Source organism: Bombyx mori, chromosome 7 (genome assembly GCF_030269925.1).
Source record: "Bombyx mori chromosome 7, ASM3026992v2".
Classification (NCBI taxonomy): domain Eukaryota; kingdom Metazoa; phylum Arthropoda; class Insecta; order Lepidoptera; family Bombycidae; genus Bombyx; species Bombyx mori.
Window position 1 is genome coordinate 9,931,956 of NC_085113.1, and position 21,561 is coordinate 9,953,516.

Here is a 21,561-nt window from a genome sequence, read left to right on the forward strand (position 1 = left end):
ATCAGGATTCGGTGCGTAGTCAGCGGCGGCAACGATAAGGCGATTATCATGACGCATAGCCTTATCGAAGTACCGTTCCGACGCTGACTTCATGTATTTCTGGATTGATTCAAGGCCCAGGTCGTCGTGTAGGTCAACGTTCCTCACGAACCACGGAGCCCCGACGGCTAACCTGCAAAAGCGAGATTGTAGGGATTGGAGGGTGTCTATGTGTGTGCGGGCCGCGTGAGCGAACACCACACTCGCGTAAGTCATGATGGGCCTTATGCAAGTTTTGTAAAGTGTCACCTTGTTCCGAAGGGACATTTTACTCCGCTTACAGATCATGGGATAGAGTCTGCCGAGAATGAATGCGGCACGGTCGCGGACTGTTTTTATGTGTGGGCGGAATGTCATGGATGCATCCAGGGTGACTCCCAGGTACTTAACCTTCCTGACCCAGGGTATAGGTTGGCCGAAGAGGGTGATCGGGGGAGTGATATTTCTCCTCCTAATGCGGGAGGAAATAAGCGGTGAGTTTCCCCTTTGAAATAACACTGCTGTGCTTTTCGCCGGGTTGATGTCTATGCGCCATTTTCGGAACCACTGTCCGAGGGCTAACGCTGCGCTCTGGAGTTTACTCGCGATTAGGGACTTGTTTCTACTTGAGTAGTAAACGGTTGTGTCGTCAGCGAATAAGGCTAGCTGGGTCGGCGGCGACCGGGGAATATCATTAATAAATAAACTAAATAAGAGCGGTGAGAGAACGGAGCCTTGCGGCACTCCAGCCGTGAGTGGTCGCGGAGAGGAGCGGGTTCCCTCTACTCGATATCGAAAAGAGCGGTTCGACAAGAAGTCCCGTATGATGAGCACGAGACTATCCGGCACGCCCATGTTGAATAGTTTGAAAGTCAAACCGTTGTGCCAGACTTTGTCGAACGCTTTTGCGACGTCGAAGAAGAGAGCTCCCGTGTATAACGGTTTTGGTCGATTAAGTCCCACAAGAATGTGCTCCGTGAGGCGGTGCACCTGTTGTACGCATGAGTGATTTGCACGGAATCCGAATTGTTCATCGATGAGAATGCCCTTGGATGAGACGAAGTCTCTGAAGCGTTTGTAGAGCAGACGCTCATACAGTTTGCCTAGAGACATGAGGAGGCTAATCGGGCGATAACTCGTCGGATTATTTTTTGGTTTACCGGGTTTGTGTATGCCGATAACGTCCGCTTCTTTCCACACCGTGGGAAAGATACAGTTCGCCATAGCGGCATTGAAAATAGATGCCAACATCACGATGAGTTGGACGGGTAAAAGTTTAATAACGCGGTTAGATATACCGTCGGAACCGGGAGCCTTGCGAGGACGTAGGTCTTTGATCAGGTCTTTAACTTCCATTGAGGTGACGGGCGGTAACGCGTCCAAGGGTGGCAAGGAGGCTCTGCGTTCTACCTCACTGTCTACTAATTCTACATGAACAGGGTCCGTGGATTGAATGCTGGGCATGCACTGGGCTTGCAATGTATCGGCCAGCAGCTCTGCTTTTTCGTCATCATCGAACGCCGCGAGTCGGCCTGAGGGGCCTACGAGGGGGGGCATAGTTACTACCGTATCCGATTTGAGAGTACGAGCTAAGCGGTAGTAAGACCTTTGAGAGGGCGCGAGTCCTTCTAAGAAATCAGACCATCTGGCATCTCGGACTTCGGTGATGCGAGACTTTACGTCGCGTTGTAGGGCACGCATTCGAATACGATTTTCCGCGGTAGGATACCTATCGTACGCACGGATCGAGGCGTTCTTAGCTCTCAGGAGTTCCCTAATATCGTCGGGCAATTTGAAGCGGTGAAGGAAGTCCTCCGCTACAACTTGCTTCGATGACCTATCTAATGTCGAGGTGATGTGTGACGTTACGATGTCTATGGCTTCAGCGGTATCCTGAGGAGACGGGATAGAGTCCGGACTAAACGGAAGCGATGGTGGATCAGATTCAGCCAGGCTGATGCCCAGCGTGTGCCAATCCACCACAGTCCTCGTGACGGGAACGGAATCGGGAGCGCGACCGAGCTTCATAATGACGGGACGATGGTCTGAATCTAACTCTGAAACTACTTCAATCGAATGTAAGCGCAGAGTTACGTTTTTTAATAACGCTATGTCGAGTATATCCGGGCGATGCGCGATATTTAGCGGGTAGTGAGTCGGGGTCAGCGGAGCGACGATATCGAAGGCGAGATCATCGACTAACGCGTCGAGGCGCCTGCCATTAGGGGTTGAGGTGTGAGAGTTCCACCTGACGTGTTTACAATTTAGGTCACCCGCCAGAATGACAGAGCTTCCCATTCCGAGCAGCGCCTCAATATCACTACTTAGAACAATTTTATCCGGTGGAAGATAAACGGACGCGATAACGATCGGCGCGTGTCCAGTCAGTGAGATTCGGCATACTGATGCTTCGATGTTAGAAAGCGCGGGGGGGTCGAGTGGGACGCAATGAAGGGCTCTTCTATAGTAAATGACGGTACCACCACCACGAGCAGTGAGCCTGTCGTTCCTAACCATGTTGTAGTTCGCGATTTTAGGGTCGCGGCGCGCGGGCTTAAGCAGGGTCTCCTGCACCAAAAAGATGTCAATTTGATGGTCACGCAAAAAATCACAAACCTGATCACGTTGATTTGCGAGACCGTAAGCGTTAAAAAATCCTATCGTTACGGATAGGGGCTTGATTCTACTTATGTACGCCATTGATTACCGGCGGAGTGAGGGGAGGACGTACGTATTTAACGACGCGTATACGTCAGCGTATTCTTGCACAACGGCGATAAAGTGTTGTGCAGTGGAGGCGGCGCGGATGGCGTCGCCCAAAGCATTAACGCGATCAAAGTTGATCGACTGAAAAAAGTCGATCGCTAGAGCGAGATTGTCAGACGCGGTCGGAGGGCAGGTCGCGGGAGAGGGACGAATCGCGGGGGAGGGACGTATCGCGGGGCTGGGATGAGTCGCGGGGGAGAGAGTTGTAGCCGTGTTCGTGTACGGCAACGGTTTAGCCCAGGCCGAGACGCTGGGCACCGACGCCGGCACGAAAGCAGGCTTAGCCTTCGGCACAGAGGGTGCCGTGGCTTTGATGTCTGGGCCGAAAGCTCGGAGGCGGTTTTGGCGGGCGACGCGGCGATTTATTTTAGGGGCTCGGGGGCAACCACGGTAATTCGCGGGGTGACCCTGTGTTCGGCACAGGACGCAGCTAGGCGGTTCCGTAGCGGTTTTTTGATCGCGAGTGCAAAGGCTCGTGGCGTGATCGCCCAAACACTTGACGCATCGGGAGCGCGCGTGGCAATTACGGGAAGAGTGCCCGTACAACTGACAGTTATGGCACTGGCTCGGAGTGCCTTTTTTATGAGGGGTTTCGACGGTTATTCCGGAAAGCCTACAGACTGTTCGTACGTTGAAAATTTGCTTGCCCTCGGGGGTAGGCTGGAGAGCGACGAGAACCATATTGTATGGCTCCCTCCCGCGTCCTGTGTGCATGCGGTGCACGGAATTGACCGGCAGACCTTGTTCTAGAAGGTCGGCCTTGACGAGATCGGCATCTAATTCCTTTGGGATGCCGCGTATGACCGCGCGAAGTTCACGCTCCTCCTGAAGCGTATAAGTGTGGAAACTTATACGCTCCTTTCGGAGGTAGCTTGAGAGGGCCCTATGGTCGTCGGGTGTCGTTACCTTAATTTGAATCCCATTCGCGAGGTTACGGGCGCTGATAAAATTAATTTTTTTGGCCTGAAGGGCCAGGGAAACTCGGTCCCAAGCTGCCTTCTCTTGAAGGATTACCGGGGGAGGGGTCTGAGTTTTATTTTGTGCCACTGGACGCGGCGACGGTGTGGCACGGGCAGGGGAAGCGACGGGAGTCGGAGGGCGAGGGCGCGACGCGTTCGCGGCTTTACTAATTTTAGCGGCCGCGGGAGCTCGGGATTCCGCAGCTTACCCTTTACCAGGGTGAATCCATCCGTCGATGAGGCGGGGGCGAGGTCGACCTCCATGTCCGAGTCAGAGTCGGAGGACGAGGAGGCAGCAGGCTCGGGAGCAGGCGACCTACGGGCAGATGCAGGACGTCCGTCGGACCCTACGGAACCCGCGGATGATCGCGCCAGGGGAGTGGCGGTCACGGCGGACGACGCAGCAGTTTTACCCACTAGTATAGGCGACGCGGGAGCGGCAGGCATGGCGGACGCTGCGGTGTACGACGCGGGAGCGATGAGCACGGCGGAATCCGCGAGAGGGCTCACGGCGTGATCGGCCTTGAAAGCCAGAAACTCAGAAGTGAGCTTAGGGTGGCGAAGTCGGAGGAATTCTGTAAATAAAGCTTCCATGATGTCTGACCCAGGTGGGGCTGTCCCGGGTCTTAAACACACTCGCCTTGCGGCGAGGCCCCAACTTCTCGGTACTTAGCGGTTCGATTGAACACAGGTGGCGATGCGGCACAATTACTGCAGGAAAAAGAAAGAACAAAAAAAAAAGGAAACAACAAAAATAAACCAAAACAAAACAAACACTTCCAGGAACACACTTTGTCGGCAGATGTGCCACGAACAAAAGCCGGGTGAACAAAGGCCGGGCTAACAATAAAACCAGGCGAACAATGGCCGGGCGATTGAGTGGTCGATGACCACGTCCGCAGGCGGCGGGTGCTTCTGTCGGACTGGGCCCACTGGGTTTCTCGCCGGATCTTCTCAGTGGGTCGCATTTCCGATCCAGTGATAGATTGCTCTTGCTAGGGTTAGTATTGGCAACGTCATCAAGTTTGAGCCCCGTGAGCTCACCTGCTTGTTAGGTTACGCTGACATAGCCTCTCAAGCCTATGAGATTAGGTAGGAAAAAAAGGTAATGCCTTATGTATCTAGTATTATATATGTATCTCTACAAATAGAAATCGACTGGTAGTTTATTGACGATAGTTTTACACAAGCAACTAGTGTTTCATTCTTCCTGAATTATAGACTTAGCACCGGTAAAGCTGCCAGGCAACTTTAGTCATATCTGGTTTAAGGAACATTTTTTATTAGAAGATCCTCTAACCTGAAATTCTCACACATTCGTTTTATGCGCATTGTTCTTTTGCGAACTCCAATATTAAATTCTTCCAGCTAATTTGAGAAAATTACATCTATTTAACGTAAAGCCTTTCAAAGCTTATTACATGTGCTTACATTAGCTTCACACGTTAGAAACGGAGACTTATGGCTTTAATAATATGTACGGCTTTATTTGAATACTATAAATTCAGTGCTTTATTAACATTATTAAGTTTTCAGAAGTTAGTATGCAAAAAAGATTTATGTGCGTGTGTGTATATATTAGATCCGTAATTGTGATCATTTATAGTCACTCATGAACAGCAGTAATCCAAAGCCAATCTTTTTTTGGATGGATCAAAGAGCTCACGGATACCGGGTCCTAAGTGTTAGTTACCGGAGCCTATATGTCAAAAAGTAAACACCGCCACTCACCTTGAGACGTGAGTTCTAAATCTTAGTTAGTACAATTGCTGCGCCACCCTTCAAACATATTATTTTAAGGCAGAAATAGGCAGGGTGAAGGTACATACCCTTGCGGGTTTAGAAGACCTCCTATCACTAGTGTATCTGCTGCCAATGACCAAGGACTCAATCTCATTTGGAGACGAGCATGTCATGTAGCTCATTTTAAAACAAGAAATTCCAGAAATATATGTTGTAATATTAACAGTATTCCAAAGTAACAATATTATTCAACGGCGGATTTGAGTCCTCTATTAGGGTAACCTATAGATCTTGTTAAGTATTATCTACCTAATTAATTACCTTCTTTAATGGGACTTACACATAGTCATCTTAGTTTGAATGAATCCTTAACCAACATTTCCTTATAAGTATGGTGAAAAATATGTACATGGCATACAATGTGTTGTCCCTATTAATAATATTTAGATTAGAGCATGGGGACAGCTACAGTTTGGAACGGAGAGGGTAATTATGTATTTGATTCTTGGCAGCATCTAGAAGCTACCCAAGTAGAAGACTTAAGTTCCTTATTGAACACTATTGTCACTGTGGAGTACAATTCACAAGTATTCCCACAAGTAAGTCGCGTTAAAAAATTCGATCTGTGAAATTGTTTACAAATATGTCCGGAAAAGACTATTTTCCTAATGGTTTTACGTATTTTGATCCGAGCGAATGGATACTACTCTTCTTTGTCTCCACCTTATCCTACTGGGTGGGATCGGCACAGCGAATTTTTCTATTCCATTCTCTTCTATCAGCCGTCATCTCAACATGGATGGATACTACTATTCTAGAAAATTTTGCCGCGAAGGAAATTTTTTTTCGATACCATATTGCGGAAAATCTTGCATGGGCATTCAAGTTGTCTTGTCTGTAGTTCGATTGTTACCTGCTAATAAATTAAAAACTACTTGAGAGCTATCTAAGTTTTCTCTCCCTCCCAGTTCTTCATGACAATATACTCGTAGATATAATAGAGCTATAAATTATTTATTTACGGCGTATTTCGGAGCACACAAAAGTAAGTACACGGCTCTCACAATAATTTCTTGCTAATGTTTTCTAGATTCCCATCTGGATTACGGTCACGTTTTAGTACAAAATGTACAAATCTCCGTCCTTCAGAAACGTGGGGGTATCAAGATCAAACCCGAGATGTGAATCATTGATGAGGCAATACGACAAGCCAAGAATTCAGTGGACTTCCTTTACCGAAGCAATTGGAATGAATGTAGAGTGTTTTTTTTTGCTTTTCCTGTCTTGAAAGTTAGTTAATCTCGTTAATCTATTTTCTTTCGATTTGAACAAATACCTTTCCTGCAGCAGTCAGGATATCGGCAGCGGAAGGAACACGGTTTTAGAATATCGATTTTTCTTTCGCTCGAACTGTTTTCAAGTCTATAATATTAAAGCAGCTTAATCGATTGACCGATAAGTCCCCGTGGCTTAAAAAACCAGATGTCCGATGTAGTTAGATCAAACAGAGCAATGATGCTGACATTTAAACCCCTTCTGCAATTACCAATAACATAGTTACCAGTACCTTCTAAGGTACTCTTGTGTGTATGTCACGATAAAAGAATAACATCACGAAATAAAATAAAAGGTTTTTATTCATAAATTTACATGATTCCTGATCATACACTTAAGCCCGCACAGGTATGTAAGCATATTCTGTCTCGTTCTACCACGAAGCAGTAATACGTTCAGGTTTTAAGGGTAGGAAGCTATACAATATAATCGGGATTTTAACTTCGCATATCGGCTTCCTATTTCCTATCCTATACTATATTGCCTAGCTTCCTATTTAAACTTATCAACAGTGAATTCACTCACCTATTTACGCAAAACACACTATCGCCTAATATTGAAAGACCTCTAACGACAACGACCTCTGAATTAAAGAAAGCGTTACAGAAAAGACCAAAAAATAATAGGCACGTACTGGATTATGTATTCTACAAGTGATTTTCATCAAAAAAGCGTTAAATGTTTGCAAGAAAATGCGTCGAAAACATTTTCTTTCAACGAAAAGGCTCAGTAGGTTTAACTCAGCGTGTTCCAAAATCACAGTCGAGATTAGAATCACTGATGAGAAGCGAAGACAAATTTAGAATCCTTTTCAGGCTTGATGGGGTCAATCTTCGAATGGCTATTCCATACTCTTGGATCAGGGCCACGCAGATTTTCATAATAATATCAAACCGAATCCAATGAACCGTACCCAGAGTCCTGAGAGACTTGTAACCTGATATGAGACAGCCGGTTGAGTTTACATTATTTGTGGTCATTGGTAGTGCTTCACAACGGGATGCGGATTGCAGGCAAATGCTAAAGTTTAACTAAGGTACTTCAAGATAATACTGAGGTCTTGTATTCTACAAATACAAATTTAAATAAATGTATCTACAAATTGAATACCAAAATAAAAAAGTATTTTTGAGCAATATTAAAGGTCTGAATCTTTATTTTTCCAAGAAACTAAGCAATACCAATACGATATTAATGACTGTAATATTACATAAGGGGTCGTAAAAAGTAGATAAAATTTAAAAGTGAATACTTTTCAAAAAAAACGGTTCTCTATATAAACCAGAAACTGTATGAAAATATTTTAAAAAAAACAGCAGTTTTTTCGTTGAAAACCCGATTGAATAACTAGCGACAGAAATATGTTGACAATTTATGATGAGGGTTCATAATACGCCATACCACCAGTATTATTAGTATTTTCTTCGATTCTCGCGAGTCATAGGATAACCGAGTGCACAAGTCTGCAGTTTGTCAACATTCCGGACAGTGCCAATCATTTTTATAAGATTTGACAAAATCCAAATACTCGTTGAAAAAAAAAACAAATTAATTCAATGTATGGGTACGCGATGCCATTCATATGAATAAAAAAACACCTTAACTTTAAATGAAGAAGATGGTTGGCGTTTATGTAACACCTGGGATCTTCTTGTCGTGAAGATGAAAACACAAGTCAAACAAACCGCTAGACCTCAAGACGCCAGGGAGTGGCATCTTAAGAGCGACCGTTTGGTGGTGTATCGCGTACCGAGTCAGTAGGCTGGTTGTAATTTAGCGGGGTACTCCGGGACACCAGCAGCGCCGTCTGGGCGCGTTCCAAAGCCTTCGTTTCGTCTCGAAGTCTCCGTCGGCCGAGCGTCTTTGGGGTGAGCTGCGCGTCTGTTCAGTGTTGACCGCGGTAACCTCTTTATCTTATTATAGTAGGTAGGGCCCTAAATACCATTATTGGGCCAGTCCCACATACACCGCGCGTTCACTAAACGCGATAACCACATGAGAACTTCGATCCCCGACCCAGAAAAAAAGTTGTCTCAAGATACTAGTGGTTCATTGTGTTTGAAATCAAGAAAAATGTTTTGATAATTTATTTATTCTAAGGAACACCAACTGCTTAGATTAAAATAATACCAAATAGGGAACAGAAAACCAAATTTAAGGTTACCTCACCAATTATGACCACCAGCAATGGTTTTACTCTATTTGACCTAACGGGCCCTTGTGAACATACAGCGTCAGCGCAACCACGACCACTCTGACAAAAATGTCCGACTGAGAAGATAGTATACTACTTAGTTCCTAGTCCTAGTTCTTAATAATTCGGTCGAGTAATGTTATCGTTATTTGGTTGCTAGGTATATAGAGGAGATTCGCAGGAAAACCATGGTAACCGACATAGCCCAAAGGATTGCGTCATTGAAGTGGCAGTGGGCAGGACACATTGCTCGTAGAACGGATGGCCGTTGGGCCAGAAAGTGCTTGAGTGGCGACCGCGTACCGGAAGAGGTAGCGTGGGTAGGCCTCCCACAAGATGGACCGACGATCTATCGAGGTTCTCGGGGATCCGCTGGATGCAGGCAGCGCAGGACCGGTCTATGTGGCGAGGCTTGGGGAAGGCCTATGTCCAGCAGTGGACGTCTATGGGCTGATAAGAAGAAGAAGAAGGTATTTCTGGAAATCGGATAATAAAATGTCTAAGTGCTGTTTTAGCAGAGCTCATGAGTACACGAAAATCTTACTAACCTCACCCCTTACTCAGTGGTGATGAGCTTTACCGTAGAAGTAGGTTTCGTAATTAACACTAAGTACTCCGAACCACGGTTAACGCTATTTGAAAAAAGATTCTAACACGAAGCGAATTTAACACACGGGTTTTATTGTCCGGCAATCAAAAAGTTATAAATCACGCCCGGTGCAATCCGTGTTTCTCGTTTTGCTTAACGATAACAAACATTTTTTTTCCTCTCTCGACGAACGAACGCGTTCACGAAACACTTTTAAACTAGGCGTTCTGAATGAAAAATAAATAGCCCCTCTGTCGCCCAATCGACTATGAGGGTGTAGTTTTTGAAGTATATTGTTTACTTTTCATTGCAGATATGATATTATGTGTAAGCTCCTGTGTTCGTTTTTTATACAGTGGTCTGTGAGGTATTTACGTCATCCAAGAGGACGTTAAATTGGCCATCTTGTCTTGTTAGAGGAGGGTAACATAAGCGTTGGATAAAATTAAATAGCCACAATCGACTGTGAGAGTGTGTTTTTTGAAGTATTTAGACTACTTTTAACTGCAGATTTGGGGTCTCCAGTATTTGATAGTCAGTGAGCTCCTGTGAGCCCCGTAGTTGCCCAATAAGTTAATGAGATACGGTCCACGTCGGAATAGGAGTATTAAGGTTTCAATGAAAATAGCTATTTAATACGTATCTTTTATTTTTTTAAGCATGACGTGCTTAGACACTATCAGATTTAAAATCACTGACATATAGAATTTAACAAAAAAATTTGGAAGATAATTACGAGCTTAAAAGCATTGTAAGTAAATTGCCATATTACAACAAGTTAATTGGAAATTGTGGACCTTAACATGCTCTCTCAAGAACTAGTGGCGGTGTCGTCTTCATGTAGCGCTCGGTACTTAAAGCATTACACTTAAGTATTCGTAGCAGCTTTGGAGCTTTCAAGAGGTAGCACACAGGAAGCTTCGGACCGCATACATCCCGCGGGACGGTCGTGTTAATTTGCGGAAATCAGCAATACCCCCCGCCCTCCCGACCCTCGGCTCTTTTTGAGTTCTGTATCGGACGAGTGAGATAAATGAGATAGTGACAATGAGATAATGAAATGTTGGGGCGGACTTAGCGATTCTACCCAAATCAAAGAAAACCAAAAAAGTTTTTTGTCTATCCTATCCTCGAAATCCGAAGCCGAAGATTTGTGTTCACAATCCAACCAACCTTATTATTTATGAATTTAATAATAAATTATGACAGCGTACATATTATCTACGACACATCCCTAATTTAGTTTCGGAACTATTAGCTTCGCAGCAGCCCGATGTTTTCTCCAAAACATTTTTTGCGATACGTCGCTGCGAATACGCCCTGATGCCGAGTCAATAATTGTCCGACAGTGTACTGATCCGTGATCAAGTTTGTTCCGCGTTTTATTGGATAAGCTTGTTCGTAAATATATTTGTTTCATGCGTATGGACCGTTAATAAAAGGGTTTTTATTTACTCATCCGGTTTGTTCGTCGAGATGAATTAATTTCGGTATTTTTATTGTGGAATCGGATGTGAAATTAAACACATATTTGGGGTTTTAGATAGATAAGATGATTATTAAGATGAAGTTATTTGTTAAGTAGATTTATTAATATATTCCTCTTAATACTGTATAATCTATTATATGTATGTATATGTGACTTTGTATAATGTGATTTTATATATATGTATATATACTTTTTTTTTGTATGCATTCGTAACTTAATGTAAATTTCATTGCACCTACCACTGTTTACTCTGCACTACCTTTGGTTGATTGGTAGAGAATGCCTTAGGCATTAAGTCCGTCAATGTAAATTTTACATGAAGTGTAATAAATAAATAAACAAGATGCTTAAACAGATTAGTGCAGCCAATTATCGCTTTGAACCAGCTGTTGGGTTCTTGATGATGTGGTAGAAAAGTCAAGCCATTTTACCAAATATGCCTCATGTTTACGTTTCGTTAAACGTTCAAGAACCTGGACTCCTTGGCACAGTTGGGGTAACAAATTTCTAGTTTAGACCAGGTGATACGAAGTATATACCACCATACTGGCAATTGTAATAGATCGTCTCCCAACACAATTTCCTCACCGACCGACAGACGGCCTTAATTGTGTAATTAACACTTACAATTAGTGCCAAATTGGCACGAGATCCCGGCCGTATTATACGGGTTTTGTACAATGAATAAAGTTGTAATATGTTCTACACACATGTTCCAAACAAAGTTTTTGAATTGTATCTAATCAATGTAACAGCATCATTCGCTATTAATCTTATAACACTTTCTTCTTTATGTTAAGTATTTATTAGTCAAGATTGAGTCCGCACGAGTAGGTACCACCACCCCGCCTATTTCTGCCGTGAAGCAGTAATGCGTTTGGGTTTGAAGGGTGGGGCAGCCGTTGTGACTATACTGAGACCTTAGAACTATATCTCAAGGTGTGTGGCGCATTTACGTTGTAGATGTCTATGGGCCCCAGTAACCACTTAACACCAGGTGGGCTGTGAGCTCGTCCACACATCTAAGCAATAAAAAAAAAAGATTGGTCGACGATGTCAACCGATGCCGGAGCCCATGGACATCAAACATCAATGCCGTCATACACCTTGAGGCATGAGGTCAATTTTAGTGTGTAACCCTTCATCTATCATTGAGAATACGTTAATTTATCATCAATAGTGATTCACGATGAATCTAATAGCTTTTAGTGGCACAGTCAAAACTGTTTTACAACAAATTAAGTTGAAACATTACTCTTAATTAAAACAAAAAGACACTCAAAACGAAAGTGAAAGTTTGTCTAAACATAAAGAAAACTGAAAACTTAATTATATCGAGTAATTAATTGATCGCAAAAAGAAATAGTCGAGTTACAATTTGAATTTTTAGTAAAAACTTGAGAAAACTTTTTGAAAAAAACAGATAATTGTTTTGATTAGTTACCTTGTCTTCACTCGTGATTTACTTGATGACGCTGTTATCAGAGCCAAGATCCCATAACATGAGCACCGCAGTTCAATTCAGTTCATATTATTGAAGTCACAAATTCACTGTCACATATCACATATCTTCAATCGGAAACCGTGACTGCTGTACAGCAGATATAGTCGGAATGATTGTACTGATAAATGACAAAACAAAGTTTGTCCTGCCAACCTTTTTTTTTCCACAGGAGAAAATCGCCGGATCCCCACCCGCGCTGCAGGTGGGTTGGGTTATGTGGGAGTTGAACCTCACTAAAAACTCCTGCCGCTGACAATCGAACCGGGCCGGAGCCCAGTGTGGCGGGTAGCCATCATACAACGCAAGATATTTGACAGATGCCTGAATCTCGCTTACGACATTTTCAAGATAAGCTTGCATATATACAAGTTCCGAACAACAACATTTGGACCGTCGGTCTACCGAGCAAATATCACCCGTTCGGTGGAAGATCTTCCCTTTCGTCGTTAAGCCTTTCCCAAAGGTTGCGTTGGATCAAAAGGTTGCGTGTTCAGATCACGTCGGGGTCACAGTTTGGGAGATTCAGCCACACCCAGTCGGGGCTATTAAGGCGTCTTGCTTAAAATTGGCAATACAAAAAACTACTGCTTCTACGATCACACAAAATCCACTTAAATTGCGTCAACGGAACCAATATCAACGAAGAACCAATTTAACGAGAGCCGACAATTCTGTTGAGATTTATGGGGAGCCGCCGCGCGATCAGGGTGCAGTAAATCACTGCATGCTAATGGCGTCCACGGCTCATTGAGTTACAATGCTATTGAGAATATTAAGTAGGACGTAGTGGCGCGCGAGAGGTAACTAATGAAGATGTTTTAGGCACACATACATAACGAACAAATGTGTCAATTATCTCGGAGCTGAACGACAATACCCGTCTATCTACGACCTGTATGCAGCGTCTCTTCAAGTACTTCAGACACATGGCCCGACGAAATCCTGACAACTTTGAAAAACTAATAGTTGTAGGTCACGTGGAAGGAAAGAGAAGTCGAGGAAGATTGCCAACCAGGTGGACGGACATTGTCAAGGAGGCCTCAAACACCAGCGTCCCGGGCGCCATTAAGCAGGCCGAATGCAGGCAACATTGGAGGAAGCTGGTGCAAAAACTAGACCAAGGTGGTCACGACCCTCAGTAATGAGGAAGCGATGAAGAAGAAGAAGAAGACATAACTACATATACATATCTGCATATCATTCCAATCAAATTCATTTTTCTAAACATTTTTTTTTGCCTACCAAGTTTTTTTTTTTTTTTTTTTTTTTTTATTGCTTAGATGTGTGGACGAGCTCACAGCCCACCTGGTGTTAAGTGGTTACTGGAGCCCATAGACATCTACAACGTAAATGCGCCACACACCTTGAGATATAGTTCTAAGGTCTCAGTATAGTCACAACGGCTGCCCCACCCTTCAAACCGAAACGCATTACTGCTTCACGGCAGAAATAGGCGGGGCGGTGGTACCTACCCGTGCGGACTCACAAGAGGTCCTACCACCAGTAATTACGCAAATTATAATTTTGCGGGTTTGATTTTTATTGCACGATGTTATTCCTTCACCGTGGAAGTCAATCGTGAACATTTATTGAGTACGTATTTCATTAGAAAAATTGGTACCCGCCAGCGAGATTCGAACACCAGTGCATCGCTCGATACGAATGCACCGGACGTCTTATCCTTTAGGCCACGACGACTTCAAAAAGTAAGTGTAATTTTATTAGTGTTGTGTCAATTTTTTTTGCGTGCCAGTACAAAAAGAGGCCGCGTTACGCGAGTAATGGCGATGCCTTGTGAACCACACCACAGCACCACTCGAACTGATAACCACGACCGCTCTGCCAAGTGTGGAAATTACCAAGAAAAAATAGCCATTATCCGTGAGGGGCTTTTCTGGCTTGGCGTTAAGCGGTGGGCGATCACAGGGAGCTCAGCGTGAGAGAAGTTCTTAACATATGCTGTAGCAACAGTAGTATATTGCTGAATCTACTACTGAATCGAAATCGAGATCCACTGAGAAGATCTGGCGAAAAACACATTGGGGTGGGCGTGGACGTATGTTGCACCTGCACAAAAGCCATTAAGTCTTTATAGCTTAAGTGAATACACAAAGTATCGTATGGAACGGTATTAGTAACGCTGCGTTTATTAATATTGGACTTTGGGTGGTAAGAAAATGTGCATGGTTGTTATACTGTAACTATCTCAGCTACGAGGCTGTAGTGTGTTCCAGTTTGAATGGTAGCAGTATAATTGAGACTTAGAGCTATGTATCAAATTGGATGACGGAATTTACGTTGAAGTCTATGGGTTCCGGTAAACACTGTTTTTTTTTTTCACTACACCTTTGTAAGAGCTCTATCTACGACGTAAATGCAACGTAAATGAGTTCTAAGGGCTTCATTTTTACAGTTTTTACAGTGCTCCACCTTTCAAACCGAAACGCATTAGTGCTTGACGGCAGAAATAGGCAGGGTGGTGGTACCTACCCGTGCGGACTCACAAGAGGTCCCACCACCAGTAATTACGCAAATTATAATTTTACGGGTTTGATTTTTATCACACGATGTTATTGCTTCACCCTGGAAGTCAACCGTGAACATTTGTTAAGTTCGTATTTCATTAGAAAAATTCGTACTTGCTAGCGGGATTCGAACACCGGCGCATCCGTAGATACGAATGAACCGGATGTCTTATTTTTTAGGCCCGACGACTTCAATTTATAAACAGAATACCAGTGTGACTAGTGTATTTTAGATTTACAGAGTAGGAACATGGCAAAAATCCGAATCGCGCGAGGATCCGGGTTGAGGGAGCATATCACAACATCATACTAAAATTTTGGGCCGATGTCGCAATTCTATTGTACAGCCGATCCACCCTATAAATTGATTGGCTGCTTTGTCGCTAAAACAGACAGGACTGTGTTACATACCCGTGCTTAACTGTATTAAGCAAATAAAAATTAAAACATTTAAACAATATCTCAGATAATCTTTTCTTGTCTATCCGTATAATTTATCTCAAAAGAAAATCCCTACAGGTGAGCTTTCTCTGAGAGTTATTCTTGAGACTGAGGCTTTGGGAGAATTCTAATTAATTTGCATCCTTTATGTTTTTTTTATTTACAAGAATATTATGAAATAGAAACGTAACTTTACTTTTTTTTATTTTTTTATTGCCCTTGTAGGCAGACGAGCATACGGCCCACCTGATGGTGAATGGTTACCGTCGCTCATGGACGTCAGCAATGCCAGGGGCAGAGCCAAGCCGCTGCCTACCGTTTAATACTCTCCACAAGCCTCGTTTGAAGGAGGACATGTCATAGCGCTCGGGAAACACCGTGGAGGGGAGTTCATTCCATAGCCGGATGGTACGTGGCACTTTAGAGATAATTTTAAAGCCTTTCAACGTAGGTACCTTATGATCCGATTCTAATTTACATCTGTAATGATACTCTGGATGATATGAGAGTAGTTAGTTAGTAGGTGATAGTAACAACAGATATTCGCTAACGTGACTGTCCTGATATAAATTTTGTTTGCTTCCTCCCTTTTCAATTTATTTTATTTTATTCGAGTGCAGATATTAATATTGAGGTAGCCGACTATGTTATAGTTTGGAAAGCCAGCCACAATATTACTTACACAAATCTGGTGACATGCTTTGAATACTTTACCGTTGTTTGTAACTTTATCTTTATTACTCTTTATCTTTATCTTTATCATGGCAGTCACATGTGAGCGCTGGTTTCCCAAAATCGGAATAAGTCTGTGGGCCTTAAACTCCCATATGGTCGCATTGCCTGTTTTAGATCTACAGTGTGTCCAGGAGGTCGCGGTCTCTTGATTCATGGTATCAATATCGATTAAAATCGTTCAGTTATCCAATTTGGCTAGGCAGTCCAAATTAATCACATAGAAAGCATTTATTAAAATTAAATGTTCATAAAATGAGAAAAAAAAAAGAAATCGAATAATTACTATGAAATTAGAATCTTCGAACATCAATAATAATGAAAAAAATCAATCAACAAGCCTTCAACTCATTCAATCTCCAAACGTCAAAGAGGATTTAATGGAAATTTTGAAATCTCACACGAACAAAAGAAACCTGATTGAATACTGATTCGCAATTTTAAATGCGATTTCAAAATATTTGAAAGTAGATGTGTCAAGTGATAGCACTCACCTAACAATTCAAATGTAATTCAGATAAAATATTTTATAACAAGAAACATTTTTTTTTATTGCCGTATAGGCAGACGAGCATACGGCCCAACTGATGGTGAGTGGTTACCGTCGCTCATGGACGTCAGCAATGCCAGGGGCAGAGCCAAGCCGCTGCCTACCGTTTAATACTCTCCACAAGCCTCGTTTGAAGAAGGACATGTCATAGCGCTCGGGAAACACCGTGGAGCGGAGCTCATTCCATAGCCGGATGGTACGTGGTAAAAAAGATCTCTGGAAACGCACTGTGGATGAACGTAGTGACTCCAGGTAGTATGGACGAACTCTACTCCGGTGGCGGGCGGTGCGATGGTAAAAACGAGATGTCGGTATCATCTCGAACAAAACAAACATGAAAATATTTTTCAAAGAAACCATTGTTAACGGTCTGAAATGAAATCTCGACTTATACGTATTTATCGAAACACCTTAACGTTATTTTCAGACAAACGATTCTTTCATAAATACAAATGGTAAAAACAAAATAATAAATATACAATTGGAGGTTCGTATTCGTTATTGAAACCTTAAAATTGTGAGAAATCAAAGCGAGAAAATGGTCCTCAAGAATTCTCGGTTCCGATTTTGTTGACCTTTAAAAATTTGCACTGCAGAATTACTTACAGTTGAATATAAAAAGAGAATGTGATTTCAAAAACGTCCAAATCACGTTTGATCTCCACTCCTGAAACGTTTTTAGTGAATGAATTAGAACGCATTAACGCGGAATTATTCGGGTCATTACATTAATAACGGTCTGGCCATCGATACTGTTCAAAAGAACTGAAATAAAAAAACGTGGCACTCGGGGACTGCCGCGGTAAAGCTATTGCAAAGCATTTTTTATCAACTTATGCAATTACAATTAGACAATAATAATAATAAAAATGAGACCACCCTATATTTAAAAACATTAACAAAAGCAAAACATTAACTGTCCCCTTCACACTCATAAGCTAGACCACGTGAGAGAGACAGACTTTTCAGAGCAGACTTTGGGCAGACTTTTCATGATGCTCATGCAGTGCGACGTCACGCCGCGCGCTTATTAACACTACACCAGCGCAACATGTGAATGTGTTGAACACGTGCTACATAGTAGGCGTAGTGGGGGTGTCATGTTATTTTCGTTACGGAATTTCTTGATTCTGTCGCCGCGCTCAAAGCCCGCGATAAACTATGCAATAGCTTAAAAACTAATTTATTATACTGTTAGCGCTGATGTTCTGGATAAATAAAATTCTACCGAATTACAAGTTAACACTTTATTAGTACTTAGAGAACTTAAAACACTTCACAAACACTTTAAAATTCTCAATTCACTTCTTCCGCTTCGCTTCAGGTGATCAGTTCGCTGTTGCGCTTCGAGTAGTTCCGATTATTGACTGACTGCGTGCCATCTCTGTAACGCTTTTATAGCCGATACCACATCCGTTATATACATATTAATACGCAGAAAGACCGAGTATATGCTAAACTTCTCAATTAATCACTGAAGTAAAACGTCGGCATTCTCTGGTTTCATAGAGAATTTGATGAAGTGACTAATCCATGGTTTTGTGAAAAACGTATTTTTTATATAAACTCTGACAAAATCATAACTGAAAGTTGTCTGAATCAGCGGAGGTAATCTATCTATCAGTCCACAGACGTTCCTGCAGGACTGCCGGACCTAAGTCTCCCCCAATCCTCTCGACCACGACTGGTCCACATTATTTTTTCCGGTACGTGGTCGGCACTCAAGGCAATTGTCAAACAAAAACATAGATTTTCAACTGCCTGCAATTTGCCCAAACTGCTTCAAATAGATTTCAACCCAGTTGAGCTGCGACACGACTACAATAGTAGACGGTAACATGAAACCACACAATCATATCGGATGCCCTACAAAAGAGTGTATTTCGGTCATAGCTCAATGAACGAACGACAATAGCGGTTCTTGTTTGTAATGAAAAGCTCTACGTATTGTGTGGTGTGTTGTACGTCCGCAAGAGTAGATACTGCCTGCCTATTTCTGATGCGAAATATCGATGCGTTCCGATTTGAAGATGAATATTGTTACGCGCTGGGGGTCGGGATAAATAAAATTGTACCGAATTAAAAGTTAACACTGTATTTATCACTTAAAACCCTTTAAAAATTCTCAATTCGCTTCTTCCGTTTCGCTTCAGGTGACCGGTTCGCTGTTTCGCTTCGAGTAGTTCCGATTACTAACTGACTGCGTGCCGTCTCTGCAACGCTTCTATAGTCGAGACGAAATCCCTCGAATCATCGAGAGTACTCCACACAAGTCTAGTATTGTGTTTCCGCTATCTGACAATAGATGGCGTTGTACTTGTCGAGCGTTCTAGGTGTTACTAGATCCTTCGATATTCGTTCGACAATTTGGCGATAGATGGCGTTACTTACTGGCGTAATATTATGATTAATCTATACACGATATCCACTAGTCACAGTAACGGTGTGCCTAATTGGCATAGCAGCAAAGAAAAAGAAGAAAAATTCAAGTATTTTTACGGTTTAATTGACAGACTGAAGGATTAGAGAGTAAAGTATTCGAAGCCCCGTAAAAAAAAGCCACAAAAAAAACGAGATAAAATTGTAAAAGTATTTTTAATTATGTTAGACTATTGCCAAAGTTCATGACTTATTAACGGTTTTGTGATAAACTACATATTTAGGCTTTATGCCAGATCATTGATTAGCTATTTACGGCATCCTAGAGGATACTAAATTGGGCCATCTTGTCTTGTTAGAGGAGGGTGACATAAGCGCTGGATATATTAACAAATAACTGTCGCAACGCATTGTGTCCGACATTACTGATTCGACTTTTTAATTATTTGATGCGTTTGGTTCCTGGGAGATTGCAATGTCGGGTTTTAGGTTTTTATTTATTGTTATTTAAAGTTTTTGGCTTACAACTACAAACACTCCCGTCAATATTTGAACACTGACTACCATTACTGTCATTTTTTTTTTTAATTAGACAGCATCTTGGATACTCAGTTCTGATTTTGATTAAAAAAGTATATATATTTGAGTTTGGTTTTGGGAATATTTGTAATCAAATTTCAGTTCATTTTAGATTTCTAAACGATCATTGTATGGAAGTATATTTTTACTTGCGGTAGGACGTCTTGTGAGTCCGCACGGGTATATAATACGGGTGTATATAAACGGGTAATGCGTTTCGATTTGAAGGGTGGGACAGCCGTTGTACTGTAAAAACAGAGACTTTGGAACTCATGTCTCAAGGTGGGTGGTGTCATTTACGTTGTTGATGCCTATAAGCTCCAGTAGCTATTTAACACCATGTGGGCCGTCAATTCGTCCACCCATATTAGCAATAAAAAGGTATCATATTACCATGTCATAAAGGTATTACCGTTATACCTACTATCGTCGCGAATCAGTCCCGTTGTCAGTTTTGAAGGGTGGAACAACAGTTACACTACATAATTGAGAGACTTCGACAACATTCTCAGAGCGGCTAGTGGCATTCACCTGCGATGACCGTAGGCTCCTTAACTTAGACTCACTTCGATAAAGCGGCACGACACGAGAACCCTCTCATCGTGGCCGCCGGAATGTAGTTAATTCCCGATCCTGCGGACAGAATGGAAAGCAATCGACGTCGCCCAAAACACGTCATCTCGGATCCTCCCGATCCACTAACGGTGCTTCTAGGTACTTCAAGCACCGGTCACCGTTCTCGTCGAACCCGTCGCTTGCGACGAAGAGCTCGACGAGTAAATTAACTCTCAGACACAGCCCACTGAGTTTCTCGCCGGATCTTCTCAGTGGGTCGCGTTTCCGATCCGGTGGTAGATTCTGCGAAGCACTGCTCTTGCTAAGGTTCGTGTTAGCATCGTCGTCAGGTTTGAGCCCCGTGAGCTCACCTACTAGTTACGGTTACGCTGGAATAGCCTCTCTAGGCTACCAGCATAGGTAGGAAAAAAAAAACTTAGACTATTTTAATAAGTGAACAGCGACTAAATGTTTCTCATGTATTTAAAATAAGTCACAGCTACGCGTTACAACAATAAAACACGTACAACGAAGTGTTCAAAATTAAATGTCGACAAAAATTACTGGAATTCATACGTTTGAAACGCATTTAACTTTAACATTCGAGAACTTTCATTCGTTTGTGACAACTGTAATACGCGAACTCAACAGATTTTTTTTTCTTTGTGCTCCAATTGAGTTTTGCGAATCGGCAACTGCAGAGAGCGTGGTAGACTTGTTTTGAATATTAAACGCTTAAAAATTCACAAAGTCACTGGATTAATACAGGGTGATCTATTTAGCGCGTTTTTTTTTAGTAATTCTAACTAGTGAAATTTTTAAAGGATTCGCTACACTCAGCACACGACGCTTATCCTTTCAGACTTCAGGGCGATGGCTAGCGGCTTTTCTTTTTTTCTTGCGTGAGTAATTCTGTATACCGAGGATCGTGGCCTCTTTGAAAAACTGTCTTGTTGGCTATCTTTTTATTGCTTAGATGGATGGATGAGCACACAGCCCACCTGGTGTTAAGTGGTTACTGGAGCCCATAGTCATCTACGACGTAAGTGCGCCACCCACCTTGAGATATAAGTTCTAAGGTCTCAGTATCGTTACAACGGCTGGTCCACCCTTCAAACCGAAACGCATTACTGCTTCACGGCAGAAATAGGCAGGGTGGTGGTACCCGTGCGGACTCACAAGAGGTCCTACCACCAATATCTT